The sequence below is a fragment of the Miscanthus floridulus genome, chromosome 10 (genome assembly GCF_019320115.1).
Source record: "Miscanthus floridulus cultivar M001 chromosome 10, ASM1932011v1, whole genome shotgun sequence".
Taxonomy (NCBI): Eukaryota; Viridiplantae; Streptophyta; class Magnoliopsida; order Poales; family Poaceae; genus Miscanthus; species Miscanthus floridulus.
Genome location: NC_089589.1, coordinates 116665161 through 116672311, shown reverse-complemented (window position 1 = coordinate 116672311; position 7151 = coordinate 116665161). Strand labels below are relative to the sequence as shown.

The 7151-nt window shown below is 43.6% G+C and overlaps 1 pseudogene; it reads left to right on the top strand.

Moving 5' to 3' along the window:
• The first annotated feature begins 4076 nt into the window (after positions 1–4076).
• LOC136485442 (uncharacterized) lies at positions 4077–6718 on the top strand (annotated as a pseudogene).
• Positions 6719–7151: the final 433 nt, after the last annotated feature.

The following is a 7151-nucleotide window of genomic DNA, read 5'->3' as shown; positions in this document are numbered from 1 at the left end:
ACCCTGGGAAGGAGTAAGTGGACCAAGTCCATCATCGACCGGCTCTGCGGTCTATGGACCAGCGTAGGCGGGTTCACCATGAACCGTGCCTCACCTGCGCCCGTGGACCACGGCCCGTTAGTGGCCCAGAAAGACGATGTGGCCGCACCAGCACGCACCACGTGGAGGGCCAAGCCCGGCCCGAATCCAAGCCCGTATCCAGGCCCAACCGGCCCAGTTTGGACCCGGCCTTGTTGACCATTGACCGGTCAACGTTGACCATTGACCGGGGCCCACATGTCAGTGACACAGAGACTCTGGACCCACCTGTCAGGAGGTGACATCATGCTGACGACGTGATGACATCAGCGGGACCCACCTATCAGCCGTGGTTTAGCTTTGATGACGCCAAGCTGACGTCAGCATGCCACGTGAACCAGTCACAGCGTGACACGTGTCAGCCCTGAATTAATCAGCCTTTTATTATTTTCAGGAATAATTTAAACTTCAGAAATTCATAACTAATTCATACGAACTCAGGAAAATACAAGACCAGGACCAAAATTCATCAAAAATAGAGCTCTATGCAATGAACCCATGTTTGAGTGCATTTGGTTCTTTTGGATTTTTATTGCTTCTTTGTGCTATTCTATAGACGTCGCTAACGCGACTATAATTCGATCGTATGCAGACTCGGAGGAGAACCAGACGGACGAGGACCGAGAGTACCGTGAGGAGTATGGAGACGACTACACTAAAGGTGCCACATCCCACCCAACCTTGTAGCACCTATTACGCATGGCTAATATAGAACTGCTATTGCTTTACTTTATTGTTATATTCACACTAAGATAGGACTTGCATGGTAGTATGCTTACTTGATGGCCTTTACCTTGACGCAACCTTACCCCTGCATACCCTGCTATTAGGCTAGACACACGCTTGCTGCTATATTTCATTGCTTATTACTTCTACTACGCTTGAACTACATTGATGCATGGTGGAAACTGATGTTATCTGGACTATGGGGAGAGTGCTGCGTGTGTGAATTGGGTGCGTAGAGGGTGAGGGTTGTGTCGACCGAGTTGGAATATACGACGAGCCTAGGGCAAGTCTTGCCGCGAGGTGCTACCTGGGCACCCCTAGAAATGGATACCTGTGGTGGGTAAATGGTATATGAGGTGGCCCTGGGTGTGAACCTATGATGGGTGGAGCCCGGGGTGGAGGTGCTGTGGTGGCACGGTAAATGGAAACCCTGATGAAGACATTCTGGCTTGGTCATCCCTAAGGACTTACTAGTACTCAGATTCACCGGGAAGCCTTATGTACCACTCGCCCTATATGGTGCGGGACGGCCGGACTACTTGGTAGGATATTGCCACTACTGCTAGGTTGATAGCGGACAGTGTGAGGGAGGTACGGGGAGTGGAGGATTTCCCCCACACCCTTCTGAGACTTCATGGAGACCTTGTGGACCTGGCTCATGACTCACAGTTTCAGCCACCCCAAACTAGACTTGGGGTGTACCAGGGCTGAATGGTAGGGTGGCATTATCCTAAGCTAGCAAGCGGCCGGAATCAGCCCAGTTGACGACGGTCAGCGAGGAAGGCGGATCTTGTGGTTATGTAAAACCTCTACAGAGTGTATGATTGATCGATCGATACATATGCTGACTTGTCGGCTATGGACCTTTCCTAGGTTTCGCTTAAACTAGATAGCGAGATGAGTCCTTCTCTTCTTCCCCCATGAGAGAGTGTTGGTCGTAGCCAGGGGCTACGGGCCATGAGACAGTGCCGAGAGGGAGTTGGCCTATCGACTGAGCGATGGTATGGTTGTGATGTGGTGATGGTGTGGAGATGGTGGTATATCGATCACAGGATCGAAACCTGGCCATGGATAGAAATGGGGTGGAATGGGTGTGGGAATGGTGTTAAAACTTGACCAACTATTATTATATACTTGATATGCTAAAACATAGGCAACCCTAGCCTTATAGGTTCCTTCTGATTATATCCAACTTGCATCCAATTTCCACAAAGCAATGCTCATAGGGTGGGAGTGGCCAGTACAAATCGTACTGATCAATTTTGGCACATAGGTTCGGCTGAGGAGTATAGCTCTGAGGAGTTTGATGGTTGAGGGGTTCGTTCCTATGCTCGAGTTTGGCGATCTTATTTTCAAGCTGTTCTGAATGAATGCTACTTTTGAATCCGCCAATGCGGCGATGTAATAATTTATGTAATTCCGCACTACTTGTACTCTGATATTATCGTTGTATGGATGTGGTATTCGACTGGAATTTGGGTAATATGATCTACAACGGTCATAATACACTTTGACTCTGTGGATTTCCCTTCGCAGAAATCAGGTCATTTCACAACCGCCGTCGACGAGCTACGTCCCCGCCCACGAGCTGCGTCCTCGCCGACATCAATCGCCGCATCCCCCTCTCTCTCAATGCCCCATGCACCTATCTCGCCCCATCCACCTCTTTCTCGCCTCAACCTAACCCTAACCACCATCGGATTGTGGGTCATCGCCGCACTGGATCTGCTTCCCCGTCGACTAGGGTTCACCGCACCAGGGTTGCTTCCCCTTTGACGACCACCGACGACGAGCACCTGGTCTACATCCGCAACCTAGCCACAACCGCAATGGTGGCAACAAGGGGGCAAGGTAGGAAGCGACCTGCCAAACAAGAACAAGGTAAGCAAAACTCTTTTGTATTGATGAATTCTGTTGTACAATTCTATTGCCCTGGTATCTAGTTAGCTCCATAAGCAATTATTTTGCAGTGCCTCTAGCTGTGGGACTACCACGCACTGTCCCATATGTGCCTGTAAAAATGTAGGTTCAGTTCAGACTTAGTTGTATCTGGTGTGTCAGACAATCAGTCCTTGTTTTTGCAAGAGAACCTGATCTGTTTTAGTTCCTGAATGAAATGCTTTGCTGAATGAATCTTGGTTTGCTAACCATTCAGTCAAATTGTATGAATAGTACCCACTGTCCCATATCTGCCTGTACAAGTGTGTTGCTATATACTCTGCTGTGTATGAATAGTACCCAGTCTTGGTTTGCTAACCATTCAGTCAAATTGTATTCTGAATCTTGGATCTGTATTTATGTATTGATGTGCAATTAGTAATCTTTTTTGCACTTGTATTTGTCTAAAATAGAAGCAGCAGTGATGTTTTCTGAAAGCAATTGTAGTACAATTCTGAAAGTAACTGTGACTCTTGACTTCAAATAGATTTTGGCGTGGTCTGTTTGACCATTTTAATGATCTAGATTTGGATGTAGCAGAGTGCATGCATGTGTGTTGATAGGAAAAGAGTAGTTCAGTACAAGCTATCTTCAAAATTTTTAGATAGTTTAGAGTATTTGTGCTTCAGTACAAAAAAAGTTGTACCTCTTACCTCTGACCTATTACTTGTTACCTATAACCTATCACCTCTTATCCCTTAGCTCTTCAGCAGGCACTACTAGCTCCTACCTCTTATCTATCTAGCATCTAGTATTACTACCTCTTAGTACTTAGTTCACTCCTTTTTATTTTCTAATAGACACAATTTGCTTGTTTTTGTAAGAACCTCCAAAAACTGATTATGAGAGACGTCGGGATACACGCGTGGCGAACAATTTAAAGAAGATGCAAGAATTCGGCCTGAAAAATCTATCTACTGAATTTAATAACTCTGTATCACAATCTGCATCAAAGAAGGGGGAAAATCAGCAAACAAGAAAACAAATAGTGAAGATTCAGATTCATCGGAGTATCTCCTTGAAGATGATGATCAAGGAGATAGTGATGATGATGACACTGAATCTGATGAGCAGCCACAACCCCTGGCAACTAAGGTGCTTCTTCTATCTTCAAAGTACTGGATGGGGAATATTTGCATTGCATTTGAATGTTTTTAATCTGTTCTTTAATATATGCCCTTGCTTTTAGATGCATCTTGTTTCTTGCATACCTGTTCTTTAATATATGGTCTTGCTTATTAATGCACATGACTTACTTGATTTTTTTTCCACAGTATCCTGTAGGGTATAGTCGGAAAGTCCTAGCTTCAAAGAAGAAGAAGATAGGTCCCACCATGGCGCCAGGAGTTAGGGCTAGTAAGAGAGTGAGGGCATCTCAAGGATCATAGGTGCAACCTCCTGAATCCCAAACAAGATCATCAAAAAGGCTTCAACCTTCAGCGAGAGATGGCCAGAATGTAGAGGATCCTACAGATGGTCATGATGAAATACCACCACAAAGGTCTTATACAGATGCAGAGGAAGGCAATGGAGCTGGTGGTCAGGACAATACAGCTGCAGAGGAAGTCAGTGGAGCTGGTGCTCAAGACAGTACATGTGTAGATGAAGACAATGTAGCTAGAGAGGAAGACACTGAAGGCAAGTTATAGTTTCTTTGTCATTCAAATATGTCATCTGTTTTGCTTATCTGCATGAAACTAAATCATTTTAATGCAAATTCTATTTTGTAGCTCCTACACAGCGAGCCCCAAGGAGACCTAGGCCACCCACCAAGGGAACACAGCTGGACAGGATGACAAAAGCTATGGGAAGGAGAATGCCCATAGCTGTTGCTGAAGGCAAAAGAAGGCCTCATGAGCCTGTTCAAGCAGCCAAGTTTGCATCTGAGGCTGGTGTCATCATTCGGGATAAGGTTCCTGTCCTACCTCATTGGAAAGAATACAAGAGAGACGATCAATATTACAAAAACTTTGTGGGAAAGCTCTCTGTAAGTGCATTACTGTTTCTATGGTTAACATGTATATCTGTTTAACCTCAACTGACTAACTAAATATGGAATTGTCATATGACTAGGGGCGCTTGGCCATTAACCCTGACGACAAGCCAACAGAGGAAGCTTGCACCGATATGCTGCGCTCTGGGGTGCGACAAATGCGTTATCGGCTCAAGAATAAATACTTCAATGGTGTACCTGCAAATGAGATTAGGACAACTTCTCCAGTTGCATGCATGACTGATGAACAGTGGAAGGCACTAGTTGCAAAGTGGTCTGATCCAAAAAACATGGTATGGGTATCTTCTCATATATTCTTTCTCATTCAGTTTCCAAAGGATCTTCTCATTTTAAACATATCATCTCATCAATCCTTCTTGCTATACCCAGGCCCTTCAATGAAAAGCAGTGTAACACATAAATATTTTCAAACATAAAGATTCCCTAAGCTCCTAAATTGGAGCAATTAGCAGAATGTACTTGGGAAAAAAGGGTTGGTCATTATATCCTGCAAACAAAAAGGATTACAAATATGCCCTTAAATATCAGTCCATTCATCAAAGGATAGAATAACATATTCTAAAGGACAAAATCATGAACAGAACAATAGAAAGGCGGTTCATGGTGAGCATTCAGACAATTTGAGATGTACATTTCATAGAAGTTGTATAGGGGCATAAAAGAGTAGACAACTCTGCAGGAGTTGAAAAATTACAATCTTACTGTTTTTCAGATAAATAGGTATCTTGTCATATATTCTTTCTCAATCAGTTTCCAAAGGATCTTCTCATTTTAAACCTATGATCTCATCTGACATGTTCATTATCTTGTAGGAATCAAGTGAAAAGAACAAGCAGAATCGCCGTAAAGTCAAGTATCATCAAGCTACGGGTTCTCGCAGCTATGTGGCACACTTACATGCATATGTAAGTAAAGAGTACCTTGTACATATTTGCACTAAACAACTTATTTTGCATTTCATCTGAGAAAACTTTGCTGTAATTGGTTATCTATGAAACAGAAGAAGAAGAAAAACAATGTAGAACCAAGCACAGAACAAAATGAAGAACTTGATGCGGTGGAGGCCTTCAAGACCTGCCATACCAGCTCCAAACATGGTCTGACTGAACTAGCAAGAGAAGCAGTTGTAAGTCACGACATCTGTTTCGCTGTGCCAACAACTATTCATTAATTGGATAATATGTCTTGTTTCAAACATTTTGTATTCTGTCTTTTGCTCAAAACTGGTCATAATCCAATATAGCTAGACATACTTGCTAAATAATAATCCTATGTTGTTGACTTCTACTTGTATTCAGTTACCTGACAACAAATAAATGACTCATGATTGCATACCTATTTGGCATCAGTTTCTGTCAATGCAGCATAGGTTTTTATTTTTTAAAATACATCTTGTGTGATATTTCCTCCTCAAATTAATGCAATAAGTATCAACTAATGATGGGTCATTGCTTTTTCAGTCAAATATGGAAGCTTTGAGGACAGAACCTGTTGCTGAAGGTGAGACAACAGTGTCCAGTGTGGAGGTTGTGTCCCAGGTGCTCTCCCAGAACAGCTCAAACCTTTTCCTGAAGAGTGTTGGCATCAAACCAGTGCCATCCTCCAAATCATCATCATCAAATGAAAGCGAGCTTCGGGAGCAACTAGCAGCTGAAGCTACGGCTGCTGTACAAGGTGAAATCGATGAACTCAGGAAGAGAAGTGAAGAAGCTGAGGAGTACAAGAAGCTGACAGAGATAAACAACAAGGCAATGGAGGAGAACAATGCGCTGCTCAAGCATATCTTGGCCATCAACAATGCTTCTTCGATATGAGCGCTGCTCGTAGCTGCTGGTTCATTAAGCAAGGGGTCTGCTGGTGATTTTGTTTATGTAGTAACTTATGTTGCTGGTGGTTGGCAACTTTTTATTATTTCCTATGATGTTAATGTGAACTGAGATGAAACTAGTAGTTCAAATGTGATGTCTAGTGAGTTATGTGAACCGAGTTTAGAATTGTTGATTAAGTTGTTGGTCATTGGAATACTTGATCTGTTAATTTATGGAAGCTTTTGGTCATTCCAGTATTATTTGCATTCTGTAATGAAATCAGCATGTGCACTTGTGATGAATTATCTGACCTTTCTGTGACAATTTGGTAATTGATTCTGTGATGAATTTCTATTTACTTCAGTGACGAAAATGAGAACCTATCACAGCAAGCCTTGTGGCCCAATAAAAAGTGGACACGTGGACCATCCACATCACTGGCCACGTCAGCTGCCACGTGGTCGGACATGTCACCTGCAATGTGGACGCGCCACGTGAACAAGACACGTCAGCTGCCAGCATGGCAGACGTCGTCTGGCCGCCTAACAGACGACAAGTCATGACGAAAAAGGGGCTATATCAATGAC